The sequence below is a fragment of the Aulonocara sp. 'chitande type north' Nkhata Bay genome, linkage group LG6 (assembly GCF_057382095.1).
Source record: "Aulonocara sp. 'chitande type north' Nkhata Bay isolate Kocher_YH1m ecotype deep benthic linkage group LG6, A_spYH_male_GT1.1, whole genome shotgun sequence".
Taxonomy (NCBI): Eukaryota; Metazoa; Chordata; class Actinopteri; order Cichliformes; family Cichlidae; genus Aulonocara; species Aulonocara sp. 'chitande type north' Nkhata Bay.
This window is the reverse complement of record NC_141349.1, coordinates 2937679-2955757: the sequence shown is the minus strand read 5'-3', so window position 1 is coordinate 2955757 and position 18079 is coordinate 2937679. Positions and strand designations below refer to the sequence as shown.

At 41.4% G+C, this 18079-nt stretch overlaps 1 long non-coding RNA gene across 1 annotated transcript in view; it reads left to right on the top strand.

Moving 5' to 3' along the window:
• LOC147326998 (uncharacterized) overlaps nucleotides 1-18079 on the top strand; it is a 291452-nt gene that overhangs the window by 122300 nt on the left and 151073 nt on the right. The window contains exon 2 of the long non-coding RNA XR_015130012.1: nucleotides 13841-13892. This is a non-coding gene — a long non-coding RNA (uncharacterized LOC147326998). The remainder of the gene's footprint in view (nucleotides 1-13840; nucleotides 13893-18079) is intronic.

The following is an 18079-nucleotide window of genomic DNA, read 5'->3' as shown; positions in this document are numbered from 1 at the left end:
ATCTGCTATATTGAGATAATCCATCCCACCTCACAGGTGTGCCACATCAGGATGCTGATCTGACATCATGAGTAGTGCACAGGTGTACCTCAGACTGCCCACAACAAAAGGCCACCCTGGAATGTGCAGTTTTTTGCGCTATTGGGGGTCTGGGGACCCAGAACCGGTCAGTATCTGGTGTGACCACCATTTGCCTCGTGCAGTGCAACACATCGTCGCATGGAGTCTATCAGATTGTCAATTGTGGCCTGTGGAATGTTGGTCCACTCCACTTCAATGGCTGTGCGAGGTTGTTGGATATTCGTGGGAACTGGTACACGCTGTCGTAAACGCCGGTCAAGCACATCCCGAACATGCTCAATGGGTGACATGTCCGGTGAGTATGCTGGCCATGCAAGAACTGGGACATTCTCAGCTGCCATCTGCCCTGAACAATGTGAACCATGATTCATCCGTGAAGCGCACACCTCTCCAACGTGCCAGACGCCATCGAATGTGAGCATTTGCCCGCACAAGTCTGTTACGGCGACGAGCTGGAGTCAGGTCAAGACCCCGATGAGGACGACGGGCATGCAGTTGAGCGTCCCTGAGACGGTTTCTGACAGTTTGTGCAGAAATTGTTTGGTTGTGCAAACCAATTGTTCCAGCAGCTGTCTGGGTGGCTGGTCTCAGACGATCTTGGAGGTGAACCTGCTGGATGTGGAGGTCCTGGGCTGGTGTGGTTACACGAGGTCTGCGGTTGTGAGGCCGGTTGGATGTGCTGCCATATTCTCTGACACGCCTGTGGAGATGGCTTATGGTTGAGAAATGAACATTCAATGCACGGGCGACAGATCTGGTTGACATTCCTGCTGTCAGCATGCCAATTGCACGCTCCCTCATTGCTTGTGGCATCTGTGGCATTTTGCTGTGAGACAAAACTGCACATTCCAGGGTGGCCTTTTGTTGTGGGCAGTCTGAGGTACACCTGTGCACTACTCATGATGTCAGATCAGCATCCTGATGTGGCACACCTGTGAGGTGGGATGGATTATCTCAATATAGCAGATGTGCCCACTACTACACATTTGGACTGATTTGTGACCACTGTTTGGGAGGGATGGTTATATTGTGTATCTGGAATGAATTTTAGGTCTCTACGTCCATCCCATGGGGAATGGGAGCAGTAACAAAGGTGTTGCGTTTATATTTTTGTTGAGTGTATAACAGAGTTTATTACGGATGAGTTCTTAGCTGAAACAATTCCTGTATGACAAAGTTTTAATTATTAGCAATATGAATGTGTTTTCCTGTATGACTCCTGCAGTATTTAGCCAGTTTTAATCTCTCTCTCTCCTCAAATCAAATCAAATCAAATCACTTTTATTGTCACATCACATGTGCAGGCACACTGGCACAGCACATGCGAGTGAAATTCTTGTGTGCGAGCCCCACAAGCAACAGAGATGTGCAAACACAACAACACAAACGAGCAAAAAACAAGAATGGCCAACCTGAAACTAATAAATATATGTACAATATATAATAGTGTATGCATTTCTGGATGTGTATACTAAATATTTTCCTACGTGTGTGTGTGTGTGTGTGTGTGTGTGTGTGTGTGTGTGTGTGTGTGTGTATACACATTTTTACAAATTAAATAGTAAAAAAATAAAATAAAATAATAATAATAATAATAATAATAATAATAAAATATATAAAATATACAGAGTTGAATATGTGCAAAACAAGTGGCATTTATATACAGTGTGGAGTGCATAATGTTGAAGTTCCAGTAGTGAAGCTGAGGTGTCTATGACGTGTTCAGCAGTCTGATGGCCTGATGGAAAAAGCTGTCTCTCAGTCTGCTGGTACGGGACCGGATGCTGCAGAACCTCCTTCCTGATGGAAGCAGTCTGAACAGTTTATGGCTGGGGTGACTGGAGTCCTTGATGATCCTCCCCGCTTTCCTCAGGCAGCGCTTCCTGTAGATGTCTTGGAGGGAGGGAAGCTCACCTCCAATTATCCGTTCAGAGCACCGCACTACTCGCTGGAGAGCTTTGCAGTTGTAGGCGGTGCTGTTGCCATACCAGGTGGTGATGCATCCAGTGAGGATGCTCTCAATGGCACAGTGATAGAAGGTCCTGAGGATGCGGGGGCTCATGCCGAATCTTTTCAGTCTCCTGAGAAAGAAGAGGCGCTGCTGGGCCTTCTTCACTGTTTTGTTTGTGTGTACTGACCACGTAAGATCCTCAGCCAGGTGTACACCAAGGAACTGGAAGCTGCTCACTCTCTCCACAGCAGCGCCGTTGATGGTGATGGGGGTGTGTACTTCTCTGCACCTCCGGAAGTCCACTATCAACTCCTTTGTCTTTGCGACGTTGAGGGTGAGATGGTTGTCTTGACACCAGTGGGTCAGGGCGCTGACCTCCTCCCTGTAAGCCGTCTCATCACCGTTGGTGATAAGACCCACCACTGTAGTGTCGTCCGCAAACTTCACAATGATGTTGGAGCTGTTAGTGGCTGTGCAGTCGTAGGTGTAGAGTGAGTACAGGAGAGGGCTCAGTACACACCCCTGTGGAGCACCAGTGTTCAGTGTGATGGGGGATGAGGTGATGCTGCCCAGTCTGACCACCTGGCGTCTGTCAGACAGGAAGCTAAGGATCCAGCTGCAGAGGGAGCTGCTCAGTCCTAGATCCTGCAGTTTCCTGTCCAGCTTCGAGGGAACGATGGTATTGAATGCTGAGCTGTAATCTACAAACAGCATCCTCACATACGTGTCTCTCTTCTCCAGGTGTGACAGGGCAGTGTGTAGTGTCAGTGCTATGGCATCATCAGTGGACCTGTTGTGGCGGTATGCAAACTGTAGAGGGTCCAGTGAGTCGGGTAGTGCAGAGCAGATGAAGTCCCTGACCAGCTTCTCGAAGCATTTGCTCACGATGGGGGTCAGGGCTACAGGTCGCCAGTCGTTTAATGAGGAGATGGTGGAGGATTTGGGTACAGGGACGATGGTGGCCATTTTGAAGCAGGCTGGGACTACAGACAGAGAGAGGGAAAGGTTGAAGATGTGCGTGAACACTCCAGCCAGCTGAGCCGCGCATGACCTGAGGACGCGGCCGGGAATCCCGTCCGGACCAGTAGCTTTGCGTGCGTTCACCTTCCTGAAGCACTTCCGCACATCCTCCTCAGACACAGTGTGCGCACTGACGTCATCCGCGGTGCGCACACTGTCCGGTCTCATGGTGTTCGCTGTGTCGAATCTAGCGTAGAATACGTTTAGGTCCTCACACAGAGAGGCCGTGGTCTGCGGTGTGCTGGTTTTCCCTCTAAAGTCTGTGATCGTGTTTAGTCCCTGCCACATACTCCGAGGGTTGTCAAACTGTTGCTCCACCCTGTCCCTGTACTCACGTTTGGCTGCTTTGATCGTCTTCCGGAGTTGGTAATGTGCGTGTTTGTAGTCCGATGTGTTCGCGGAGGCAAAGGCGGTGTTCCGTGCCGCCAGTGCCGCGCGAACATCTCCGTTAATCCAGGGTTTTTGATTTGGGAAGGATTTGACTGTTCTGGATGGGACGACATCTTCCACGCATTTCCTGATAAATCCACAGACTGAGTCTGTGTATTCATCAATGTCTCTGGCGGCCACGTGAAACATTTCCCAGTCCGTGTGATCAAAACAGTCCCGCAGCGCAGACTCCGATTGGTCCGTCCAACAGTGCACCGCCCTCCTTTTAGCTATTAGAAAGTTATTACTCAAATCAAATCTGGCTCTCCCTATTTTATCCTCCCCTCTAAGTTACCATAAGTTTATGACACTAAATAAACTAACACTAATACAGACAACAAAACCAAAAACTGGAAACTAGAAATAAAAACTAGGAAACAAGGAAACTGCACTGGAAACAGAGAACGAAGAAAGACCAGGAGCTCGGAGCAATCACACACAGCACAGAGTGGGTACATGAGGGTTAACAACATGACAACAGACAGAGGAAAACACAGGGATTAAATACACAAGGGAGTAACGAAGGACTCAGACACAGGAGGAGCACAGCTGGGAATAATCAAGCATAAAGAGACAACGAGAAGCAAAACTCAGCATAATGAACACAGGACACGGACTATCAGAATAAAATCTGAAGCATGGAACAGACACAGACTTGACACTGAGACGTGGAAACATGACAGACTCGGGAGCAGAGGAAACATGAAACACAGAGACAAAAGTAACTAGATGTGGAACACAGGGAAGACACTGACAGAGAACAAAGACTCAGAACTAAGCACATAATACACTGAGAAAAATAAGGAGAACAAGAATACAGAATTACACTTTCACTAGAGACATGACACCAGGAACACAGGGGAGGCACAGAAACAGAACAAAACACTAGAAACTAACTACACTGAAGAATATTAGTAATAAAACAACACAAACATGGAGTCGCCAGACCACGACAGCCTTACCTCAGCTAATAGGGACACGCAGACGTGTGCACATTACTTTTGTCAGATTTACTTAACCATTAAAATACAATGACCCTAACCCCCTTAGCCCTACGTCAGGATGTCCCAAGGACATCACAGCATGGCTGTCTCTGAATTTTTTAAATTTGAATTACATTTGAATTAAATTTTAATAAACAGAGATCATTATGTTTGGACAGAATGGCCCAGGTGTCCGACCGTCTGACTAGTCCTCTCATATCCTGTGTCAAACCAGTTGTTACCAACCTTGCAGTGAAAATGGACACAGCTCTTAAAATAGACAAAGAAATAAATACAGTAGTGAAAGCTGGGGCAGCTCTCTACAGTTAAGCTTTTTATTTCTTTTCTTGGCTGCCCCCGAATTCTGGAATGAGTTATATCTGTATTATGTCAGCCCCAGCATTTTAAGTGCAGCCAGTAATACACAACAGTGTTAATATGTCTTATGTTAAAAAATTCTCTGATTGTACAGTTTGATTCAATTCAGTTCAACTTTTTTATATATACAGCACAAAATCACAACACCAGTCACCTCAAGGCACTTTATATCTTAAGGTAGACCCTACAATAATACATACAGGGAAACCCCAACAATCATATGACCCCCTATGAGCAAGCACTTTGGCAACAACTGCTGTGGGGGAGGGGAGGAAGGCAGTACAAAAGGCATGCTGTGGAACAGAGCCAGAGATTAATATTAAGTAATGATTAAATGCAGAGAGCTGTAGAAACACATAGTGAGTGGAAAAGGTGACTAAAGAAAAAAGAAAACCACTCAGTTCATCATCCCCCAGCAGCCTACACCTACTGCACTGTAAACCAAGGGAGGATTCAGTTACCTAATCCAGCCCTAACTATATGCTTTAGCAAAAAGGAAAGTTTGAAGCCTAATCTTAAAAGTAGAGATAGTGTCTGTCTCCGAAATCTGTCTGCAGGGGATGTTGAAGGGATCATAAATTTAAATTAATTATTCAAATCAAAGTCACCTACAAAATTATCTTGTCAAATTTAACAACAGATGAGGGCTAATTAGAAAATTACTTAAGAAAATCATTGTAGGATTTTTAAAGAATTGTTAAGAATAAATAATTTATCAGATAAAACTTTCTACGATTACAAAGGGCAATGACTACAGGAGAAGCAGAGGCTTACACTGCACAGTAATTCGATTATTAAGTCTAGGTGAAGAAATATGGTCAGTATTTTTCTCCGGAAATGGTAGAGTGGAGGTGGCAGACCTTAAGACTGGGAAAGGAATGGTGGTGATGAAACAGTGGTTGTGCAGATTAACAGTAGTAAGAATAGCTAACAGGCATTAAGGCATTAAGCTGTAGAAATCCTAGAGGAGTGAGGGATGAGTTTACTATTTGTGGACAGAATATTTGAATCCCAGTGGTTTGGGCGAAGGTGATCTGTCTTTAAAAAGTTCAGGGTGGTTGAGGAATGATGTGAATTTGTCCACAAAAGGAATTTTATTCATAGTCTTATATCCAGATGGGCAGTTGACGCAGAATAAGCACTTTATCATCTCCAATCCGGTGTCATGCCTCTGTTTGGCTGTCAACAAGGTGCACAAAGTCTTGCTTGAGGCTGACTACCTTTTGATTCATTAGTGGTGCAGTTGCAGGAGCTTTGTGGTGTTTTATTTTCAACAGCTGCAGAACATTTGGAATAATGTATTTCTCAAAGGTACCTGGATAGCAGAAGGTACAGCTATCATGCACTTCCTTTGTCAGACCATAGAGGTGCCAACAACTAGCACCATTGGTAAACGCGGCCTTAAGATAGTGATAGATGATGAGCAGTTAGTGAGGATTGTAGCAAGTGAGCGCTGTGGTGCAACAGTTGGGGCAGTGACAGCAGGATCAGCAGTGGCGGCAGCAGTACCCAAACAAGAAAAGTGCCAACTGCTGCTTCTGCAGGAGCGAGCTGTGTAGCTGTCTCTGCTAAAGAAAGGCAGTCTGGAGGAGAATTGTTGAAGGACCCAAGTAGGGGGACACAGCAGTGTCCGGTGGAGAGTGGGCCATTATGAGAAGTGTCTTGGTGAGATCAGTTTTGGTGTCCAGTAGCTGTTGCTTCTTTGGTGAAACAACAGTCCTCAGTGTCACTGAGCTGACCGAGTAGCATCTCTCTGGTAGCGACCGAGGCAGTGCCTTAAACATCGTCTTGCACAGGAGCACATGGTCAGGAGAACTGAACTGGTCACTCAAGTGGTCCCACACCAGAAATAATACGTTTCTGTATCCATGTTTTTTTTTACAGTAAATAAAATTTGTTGACCAGCCAAATCGCCTCTGCTTGTAGACAAAGAATGTGTCTAGCACTAACCTTGCTGCTCTTTACCAGGACCCAGGACATGTGCCACACTTGGGACTTTGGCTTAGCCCCAAGAATGGGCTACCTCTCATTGGCCAGAGGCTCCTCCAGTGGCTAAATCGGAGCAGGGGAGTGTGGTGTCGCTGGACTGAGCACTGAGTGGAGGGGCAGTAACTGCTGTTACCACAGCAGGAGGCCCACAGAGAAGCCATGAGCTTAGTTGGTCCACTCTGATAAAACTCCATGATAAGCTTTTTCTTGCTCCTATGGTCCGGTTTCAGATGGCAGATATCATCCTGTAACAGTGAATATGCCAGCAGGCAGGCAACATACTCATCCTTAGCTTGAAGATGTTCTGTTGCTGGAATAAGTCATTGATTAGGTGCAAAACGGTACTGCTTTTATAATTTGACTTATTGCTCTGCTTAATCGACTTGAAGATGTGTGGCTGTAGTATACACTGACCGACAAAAACCTTAAAAATTCCTGACTGTTATTATATTTTTAAAAAACAAACTCTGTATTAGGGCCTTGGCACAGGAGCTCCTGGGTCTCCGGTGCTGTCAGGCAGTCGGAGATCGGCTGCAGATCCTTTTTTTTAAAGGGTGTGGATCCATGGGCACCAGTCACACCTGTCATTTGGAGGATTATGGAAGAACCCCATGACACATTGGCGTTTGCTTTTTCAGCACGAGTGTTTAGGTTGTGTAGATGTCTTAAAATAACATCTATAAAAATGCCAGGAGCACATTTTATTGTAATGAAGTTGACTGGTTAATATCCAAATATTTGCTGCACACAGATTGTGCAGGATGTTACAGTAAAGAAGTGCCAGACAGACTAACATAAACAGACAAGCTGAGCTGGGTGACCAAGCAGAGATAATGTGAATGTCTCCAAAGAAATCCTTTTGTCAGTGATCACTTATTACTGTTTCTCCCCTGAGAAATTAAGCAGAGTCATTAAACAGTGCTCAAACACAGAATGGTGGAGAAAGAGAGGAATCATGTTGATTATCAACAGCTACTCCATGACTGCATTATGTCTCTGTCATGTGACCTTGGCTAAGAGAGACAGCAGGTGGAAGGGTGATTGAGGAAAATCATTTGTGAATATTTATATATCTACATGTATATATATCCTGGATGTCTTATCTAGTGTGGGTTTACTTGAGTTTATTAAATCTAAACCTAAAGTGGTTTGAAAATGGCGACACAAATGAAACAGACGGAGTTTACGATTGGAGTTTTTAACCTGCCCTTTTAGGAATTATAATTTGTAACATAGTCAGTGTTGTGTCATCACACAGACGAACTGACAAAGTGCTAGGCCCAGTATTCTACAGTTCTGAACACTTCTAACCATTTTCTGAGGACCAGCATCATGACCATGTCGAGCGTTTCCTTCATTGTGTATCACTTAAGGAACGTATCCTCCCAGTGTGCCTCTAGGTGGCAGTATGCTCACAACCATAGAAGGCCAAACGTCCAACCTCAGGCTGTGCTCACACTGTGCGAGAGGAAGCCACGCCTGTGTGGCTGTCACTGACGTTTTTTTTGTATTTTCTTTCTAGAATAAGCAGGACAGTAAAAGAAAATAAAGCTGTGAATTTTTCATTAGTGTGTGTGTTTTCATTTCAGTTCAGTCTCATGTACTTGGTCTGTTCTTTTCAGTTCTGTTTTTATTTATATAATAGGTGGTAGTGATAATGTCATATGAATGATATTGCTTTGTAACTTCTCTGAACTGCTGATTGGCTAGGTTCTTTTTCAAAATGTAAAACCTCTTTAAAAACATTTCTTTTTAAGGGAAGCTTACATTGTTGTTAAAGCAACCTCTGTTTGTGTTCATTTGCATAGGTACATTCATTCGCTCTTCTGTCTCTAATCTTTCATACCTGTATGTTTATTATTACCTTTCTTCTTGAACTGTACTGAAGACAAACTGGCAAACAGGACAACTGCCCAGAATTGCATCATCCTTACAGCTTGCTGTACTGCATCAGTTTGATGAAAATGGAAAATATTCTGCTGAGAAGATATGAAGCCTTCAAACTGTATTGTAATGAAATATTCTTGTAGAACTGCTGACTCTAACAGCTCAGCATTGTTTTATATATATGTAACATTTGGACTCTCTCAGTTCTGAAATGTTTACGTACTGTGTTCATGGTGTGTCCCTGCTAGCTTTAAAAACTCTCCCTGTGGGTGTATGAGTGACAGATGCTTCTTAATATCCATACGTGTCATAACTGTTCCACTGTCATCCATCAACCGACTACCACAGAACAGCAGTCTCTACATGTTTGCAGCATCACTTAACATTAGTATTGGTTGTGCAACGCTCTATCATTCAGTATGAATATAATTCCTGGGAAACTGGATTGGGGAAAAGAATTGATCGGCAGAAGGAGGCAGGTTTCACACCGGGATGTGGATTTAAATTCCATACAGCGGTGAAATGATTAGTTTTCTTGCCACAATATCTTATATAAAAATAATAAGAATGAAAGCACAAGCTATGGTCAGGCAGAAACCTCCATCATATCAGAGACGAACGACAGCAGCTGGACCCGACTGATTTTTTATCAAAGGCCAATATCAGCAGAGGGCTTACGCTGCTGCCTCTTAAAAACTTTCACAGCGGGGGAAAGCTGGTGCCAGAGGCTTTCTTCCTCCGTAGTATTTATTGGACAGAGGTTTTTATTTGACAGAAGTTCCAGTTGGGTAAAGACTTGAAAGAGTGGGTGTACTATGCTTCGACTCGCTTTCTTGTTTAAACTCAAACCCAGAAATCCAGAGGGATTAAACTTCTGTCATTGCAGCCATGTCCTGCTCTGAGGGACTCACACACACACACTTAGAACACACAACCCTTGCAAGTACAATGTGTTTTTCTCAAAGGAACTAAAACTCATACAGCTCTTCCATAGTTGTGCTTCACAAGAGGTGGCAGTCCCATGCATGTATAAACGTACATGTTGTCTTTCTTTGGGCTCAAACCGGCATTCCTGCACCTGTTTAGCAGAGTGAAACTGAGAATAGGACATGACTCCTGACTCTCTTCCTGTAGTTTTGATGCTTCGAGAGCAGCAGGAGTGAAGGGGCTGCTCCACACCATTAGGCCTGGGTTGGGGTGAGGGGAGCTCAGTGAAGCTCCCCCGACTCTGTCTCTTGCTTCTGTACAAGTCCAACCCCTCCCTCGTGATATCTAGGAGCTCACTAACAGGCCATACACTGAGCTGCCAGCTGCCAACAGCAAATTCTTAGTGGGCAGCGAAGAGTGTGGAAGACTGGTATTATAGGGGGAAGAGGAAATGTCAGGTTTTTGCTCTGACATTTTTTTCTTTAATGAGAAAAAATGCAGTAGATAGACATAGCACTGGTGCATGTGCTCGCTCCTACCACGATTAATATTAATCTGCTTGTTCTTTGGTTCATTTTGTTCTTTCTTTATGATACATTTCACAGATAAGATGGTGAAGAAAGGTTAATGAATGAGTTATTGGTAAATATGCTGAGACACCTATCTAAACGTATGTTTTTATTCATCTATCACCTTAGAAGCTGATACAATCTCCTTGAGATCAGAACAGATTACTCAGTGGGATTTTATAACAAGTTCTTTTTCTCCTGGGGCACCGTACTCCCTGATCCATAATCATTCTCAGGAATTAATTAATACAATTGCATTTTTTTTACTTAATATGTCATCAAGATTTGCCCCAAAAAAGGCAAAAATTTATTTATTTTTTTAAAATAAATAAATAAATAAATAGGGTGAAAAATAGAATGAATTCAGGATGTTCTTTCTCTCTTGTCATGTTGATAAAGCCTTCTGTCAGTACTTCCAGTCATTTATCTGAACTTGGACAGCTGATCTGAAGCTTTCGGAATGTAGATAAGTCACGGGGACCTTGCTGCTTCAAATATTTGTAAAGACTGTCCTAATTCATAAGGAGATGTAACTTTGGTAGTGATTTTAATTTCATTGCCTACGAATCACAACTGTGCATTTATCTGGGTGGAACATGCATCCACCTGCTCAGCGTGGAATTTATTGATTTACCATGTAAATGGGTGATTATTTATTCCATGATCTCAAGCACTTCTGTAAAAATTGAGCTGAAATCTGAGAGCTGTAGTGTGCGTGAGCCTTGCTTTTCTAAGGTTAAGCTTCACTTTGAGAAGACATGCAGTAGATAGACAGCACTGGTGCATCTGCTCGGCCCTATTAATATTAATCTGCTTGTTCTTTGGTTCATTTTGTTCTTTCTTTTTTATACATTTCAGTATAAAAAAAGACTCCGCCATTAAGGGAAACGTTTTCAACCAAACAGATTGGAGTGTGATATGTCCGACATGTGGAACATTGTGATGTTTGGATGTGAAGATTTTGTGGAAATTCTGGACAGTAGGATGATGAGCATTTAGGACAAGCACAGGTGCAAAGTAAATGTTTTCTAAAAATGCTGCATAAATAATGAACAGTAGTTCTAATTTTCATCAAAGTGCTGTGCAGCATGACAAGACATATCGTAGAAAACACATGTAAGCCAGCAGTGTAAAAGCTGTGTGCAAACGACTAGAACAAAAATCAGTACCCGTCATCTCTGCGCCCTCGGGCAGCACTGCATAAAAAATAGGCATGATGCTGTCACTGGATGGAAATCAGTGCATAGGCTCCGAAACCTCACAAAATCACTGGCTGTGAGCACAGATACCATCGACAAATACATGTTACAGCTCTATCATCCAAAGAAACAGCTGTATGTAAGTATAACTCAGTGTTGCCTCATTCTAGGAGCAAAAACTCATTTAAAATGGAAAACACTGGAATCCTCAGTTCCCAGATGTTTATTCCCTGTTGTTAAAAGAAAGTTTTTTAAAATGTTGCTGCCCCAACTTATATATATATATATATATATATATATATATATATACATATATATATATATATATATATATATATATATATATATATATATATATATATATGTTTTTATATTTTCTATGTTCCATAGAGAATATTTTGTGTTTATGAGAATCATTTTATGATTTCATTTTATTTTATTTCATAAGTTCATGAGATTTGCAAATCATTGCATTCGGTTTCCATGTAGAATGCTAAAAAATGTATAAAACCACTTGTTACAAAAACAAAAAGACACAAATACTTTAGAAATCTGTCAAAAACGTGTTTAGAATGAGACATGATATTCTTATTTACTAAACTAAAGTATACTCACAGTTGAGCATGAACACATAACATTCAAACACTAAAACACAGTTATATTCATGAATGTACATAAATGGCTATAATTTGGACTTTATTAAAAAACTTTGTTGTGTCTTTTTCCTTTACTATTTTTTTACATTTTTTTTGTAAAACTGTAAATTTGCAAAATAAAGAGAATAATAATATTTCAACCTTAAAAATGCGATTTCGATTTAAGGGTTTGTGCATGACGATTTAATCATTTCATAAAAATGATTTTGGTGATTATGGATACTATTAAATTATTTTATTTATTTATTAAATTATTTCTTAAGCACTTTACATTTTACACAGCATAACAACTTTATCACAGTTAGAGGTGTGTTTGTGTGTGTTTTTTCTTTGTCCTCTAAATTAAATCACATGTGTGACAGTCACTAAACATTATAATTTCTATACTGCTGAATGCTATAGATGTTATTAAAGGCTCTGATATACGGCATCTTCTTCCTTTAAACTGTCATTTAATGATGAAGATGTGATATATTTTATGGGTCCAGTGGGTCATTTCTGAATCATTAACTTTATGAATGTTCAAAATGTTATAAAAATATTTTTATAAAATCCTTCATAATCAGTTCAATATATCCTCTATCTTTAAGCTGTCATTCCTAATAAGAAATATGTTTGATGAAAAAATGAAACTAAATAAAATATAAAAATCAAAGAAAAGAATAGAGTGTAAAGAACAATATACTCATGTTGACTGTTGTTCAGCGGCTCAGTTTTGACCCTCGTACACTGAGCACAGGCAGCTCGTGGAGACCTGGAGATGTGAATGCGTGTGTGAGAGACAGATCCTTTTTTCCTCATTTCTTTTCTTTTGTGTCTCCATATTTTTCCATGAAACACACAGATTTTTCCACTGGTGCCCTCCTTCCTTACATGATCCATGGAAACAAAGAACTCTATTTACTTGTTTTCTGTATATTTAAATAACACGCTGGCAGTGTTTGATAGGATTGGATTATTATTTACTTATTATTACTTTTTACTGCCTCGTATTTTGTACAAAAACCCCATTTAACCATTTCATAATGCATACTTCTGATAACGCAGAAACCTCCTCACACAGACATGATTCCTCGTTACCTCTCTGTCTTTCCCTGCCCCGTGTCTGTTCCTCTATCTTAACTAAAGCACCACTGAATTATTTGCTGAAGATCATTAGTTAGTTATAATAACTATATTATGTTAGCTATAATGTTACTTCATGTTCACATTTTTTAAACTGCTCCATCTCAGTATGTCGTTATTGAGCGGGTGGAGGTCTGTTAAGGTCGTGTCCCAGCACATGTATCTTAGTGTCCCTGTCAACAGATGGTGCTAGAGAGCTTTTATTTTGGAGGTGGATCATTGGTTTAATGTAATCCAAACTCACGCTTACAGTGTCATTATATGTGGTCATATACAGTTGAGCAGCATATAGACACACTGCTGAAAACTGTGACAGCACAAGATTATAATGACAGACTGTGTGCGTGTGTGTGCATTCAGTACTTATGGGAACAAATATGTTAGTGTCTATGTTGGTTGTGACGTTTTCTTTTGTAGTTCTTGTTTTTTAGAGCTCCACTGCCCTTCAGCATTTGTTTATCCTTGAATTATTGAATTATCTATTGCTATTTCACAGGCATTGTTACACTACAAAATAAAAATGGAAAAGTAAATAAATGATGGATGTATGTTTGCATTAATTCTATATTATATTTCCTTTTACCTTGAGAAACTAGTGACCTCAGCTGACTCCCCCCTCTCTCTCCCGCTCTCTTCTTTCCTGCAGCCACTTCCAGCTTTCAGTCAGTCGCTTTTAAAGGAGTGGAAAAACAGCACCTGTAAGTCTATTTGATTTTAATCCTTCCTTTTCCCCCGCTCTCTGTTCTCTTCCTGCTCGGCCTCCTGTGCTTTGTTTCTCTGCTCTGCCTTTTTCCTCGCCTCTTACACGTGTTTCTGGAGCCCTGTTCTCATATTCTAACTTTTTTGTTCTCCACTTCCACCTCTTCCTTAGTTATTTGCTTCCTATTCAACTTCATTTTTTTTCTTGTAAAGTGAAAAGTGAAAGCATTATTTTGTTTTCATTTTTTTCTCGTTCCATTTTTTTGTTATTTTATTATATTTTATTCTATATTTTCTTTCTTCTTATTTGTTTCCTTGAATCACTCCCACCAGCCTCTCTTTTTTTCTTATTGCTATCCCATAATCCAAAGCTCCACAGAGGGGTTTGGCTCCCTACCCTCTGTACTCACTCTCCTGTTGTGTGCATCAAAGGCTGTGTGTGCTTGTGTATGTGAAATTCTGTGTACTTGTGTGAAGCAGTGTGTGTGTATTCATGTCCGAGTTTCCAGCAGAGGATAGTAGTGTTATTTAGCAAAAGAATGTCATGACTGCTTCCCTCTGAGGCGTGCAGGAGTGTGTGCGAGTCATCCACAGAGGACTGACAGCACAGATGTGACTGAAAGATGGTTTAGAACTGCCTGTGCAGGAGAGCGTTGGTTAGCAAATTACTTTACTAAACACAATCCATCAGTGATTGAATGCACAATACATAAAAGTGACTGCAGGCACTCATCAGTCCAATTACAACTCCAAATGATTACTATGTAGTCTGTAAAAGAGACCATAACATCCCTTCATCAGCACTTTAAAGGGACAAAGAACATTTCTGCAGCACATGTAACTCTGGCAATAATCTGAATTACCACATACATGTGTGAGCGTTCATTAGCAGTGAGCTGGATCAGTTTTCCTCTGCTTTAAACCTGTGCATGGATAATATCTGAGAATAGTACTCAGTAATGTGCCCATACTGATCTTTAAAATATTGTGCAGTTGGTATTTTCTATGGTTTGATAAGAAAACAAAATACAGAAAGAATGAATGTTTGTGTGGTTTAAACTGTGACATACGTTCATGCAACTGATGCAGGATGGGTCTAGAACAAGTTTGGTGATGGCGTGTACATTTTATGTCTCCTGTGTGTGTGTGTGTGTGTGTGTGCGTGCGTGCGTGCGTGCGTGCGTGCGTGCGTGTGTGTGTGTGTGTGTGTGTGTGTGAAATAGTTGTAAGAAGCATGTAAAGGGAGGGAGCGTAGAATTTTTGTGCCAGTCACCCCAGGGTGAGGGGATTAAGTGTGAGCCAATTCAGTAAAGGTTAGCGCTTGGTCTCTCACTGAGGCCTCTATCACACACACAAATCACAGAAACGTGTGAGTGAGGGGGGAGCTCCGTGATACTATTACAGGCCCACAGTCGCGCAACCCGAGGGATGAGTTTCCACAAAGCTCATCAAGTCACCAAGGAAATCTGATCAAATCACCAGACAAATCCCAAAAAGACAGAAAGAAATGTATCAATGAAAATGTGCCAGGGAACATTTCTTAAACAAGGTGCTGGATTTGAACTGTTTTTTACTGTTGGCTCACGGACTGCGCTGGTGAACTGTCGAGTTCATTTTGTGTGGCCGACGTTTCAGGATATATTTTCTCCTGTTCTGACATATCACAAAATGGCGGATGGCATCGAGATGAAGCACCAAGGAGGTATGAGCATCTACAAGTGTGTGTGTTTGTGTGTAGTTGTCTGTTCTGAGCACAGCACCTGGCTGTGTGCGTGCATGTAAAGAGAAAAGTTTCCGATATATCTGCAGACTCTGAACTGTGATCAGACTTTGGCTCGTTGAACGCACACCGAGGACTCCAGCACATCTTTATCGTTTCCATTCATAGAGAAATCGTACACAGAGCAGGCCCTCACACTTCTTCAGCAGCTTCTTTCTAGTCCTCCATGTTGAAATGTTGCGAGTCATTCTGTCTTCTTATTTCATTGTGCAGTTTTTGAAATCTCCCGTTTTTAAAGTGTCAGACTTTCAGAGCCTTTTAAAAACTGGTACATAAAAAAGCTCACACAGGCTTTAACTGACGCCAGTGATTAACAGCCACCATGGTCCTTTAGACTGCATGATTTGTTGTATAGAGTGACATTACATTAAAGATCACAAATCAAATTGTAGATCACATTTTCCAGCAAAGGTCCACATTCAATCAAAGCAGCAACACTGTACTTGTGTTGCTTTGGACTGGAAATTAAAGCAAATTAGGTAAATTAACCCATTTAATCCCACCGGCAACAACTGTTGCCGTTTTAACCCCCTGTGACATTAACAACAGTAAACACATTGTGTGTACAGACGTCTAAGGTGTAAAATGCATGCATTCATTTTGCAGGGAAAAAATTGGGTTTATTAAATGAGTTTGATTTTAATGTTTTATTGTTTCCTTTAAGTTGAATGAAACACTGAATTAATTCTGATGATGTTTTACAGAGTATCTGTTGTGTATCTGGAGCACAGTGGTGTAGAGATTAGCAGGGTGGTCCTATAGTAGGACGGCTCTCTGTGTGCATGCTGGCTGCAGGGGCAGATGTGACACTTGAAAAGCCTTGAGAGGCGTTGCACCGATGTTTCCAAGACTGTGATTCTAAATGAATACAAATGGGTAACTAGTCTGGTATTCTTTTAAAGGTCCAGCTTGTTTTCCTGTATGAAGCTGCAAAATTGTCATCAGAGTTGCAGGACTGCTCTCTACAAACCACCATTGTAAGGATAACCTTTGTGCTTCTAAAGATACTAAAGTGTCCAGTGATGAGTGAACGCTTGATGCTCAGTGCTTTGCCTTTTCTTGTTGCAACCCTGATCATGTGACTACAAAACCTTAACACTTCAGATGCATCTTAAACAGCTGTTTGTGTCTAGTTTTTGAGCTGACACCAGATTTATGATAAATTCCCAATGGTAAGACAAAGTACAAAGGGTTTCCTGACGCCTAAAGAAAGTTGAAGAGTTGCTACAATTATCTAGTCCACAGGGTCACAAATGTACCTGCTTGCCAGAGTTGGCCCTGATTCGATGCTCTGGTGCCAGGTATGCCAACATCCAACTACAACTGGTCCCAGTGGCTTAGCCTGCTGAATTCCTTTTGGTAAGATTTACTTTAAACCAGGCCACAATCATCAGCTGTTCAGCAGGTCTGAGTGCCAAAACAGAACCAAAGTGTTTGATGATTCAAAGATAATTTGATGTTTCACAAAATCTTCCATGAAGGAGGAAAAATCTTGGTCTGAATTCTTCTGTGAATTACTGCAGAAATCAGTTTCACACAAAAACTGATGGACTCAGTCTGAACCTGCTCGTAGTGCCACTCTTCTGAGCGCACGTAAAAAAAAATGTCAGCGCACGTAAAAGAAATTTGCAGGTGCAAGTGTTGTATTTTAAGGATAAATTTATTTTCAGCGAAGACAAACTAAATTTGAGTGAACAAAATTCATTCCTGCATGCAAAAAATGTATTTCAGTGTTTGCTATCATCCACACACACACAACAGCAGCCCCTCTCGCTCAGTTTTTGCATTTGCGCTTGCTCGCAATGTGCTTGTGCCCGTGCGTGTTCAACTTTCTGTACACCGTTATATTTGTGCCACAAAACCAGCCAATCACAGACTTGGATGCAAAAAAATCAGATTTTTGTCTCCAATCCGCTCAAAATGACGAAATGCAATATCCCAGAATGCATTTTGTCCAAAACTCAAACGAGGCAGTGGCGGAGGAACACAGAGTGGCAGAGTTTGAAATATTACTCTGTCTGGGTCACAAAATAAACTTTTAAGATATTTTCATGCGAGTATGGTGGCGTGTAAATTTCAAATATCTGCTCGATTTATCAAGATGTCACATATTTGCAGAAGTGCTCTAATGTTTTCGGAGTTGCCTGTTCCTTTTAGCAATACTAAAGGCTGACAGAGGAGCTCAAGAAGATGTGAAGTCAACAGGGCTCCCCGTGGTAATCGGAGCACTTGGGGCAATGACCCCCAAACCTGAGATTGAAGGATTGAAGGATAAAAGTGGGGTAACATATATATATATATATATATATATATATATATATATATATATATATATATATATTAGAGATGGCACAATACCACTTTTTAATGTCCGACACCAGTTTCATAAATTTGGATATCTGCCGA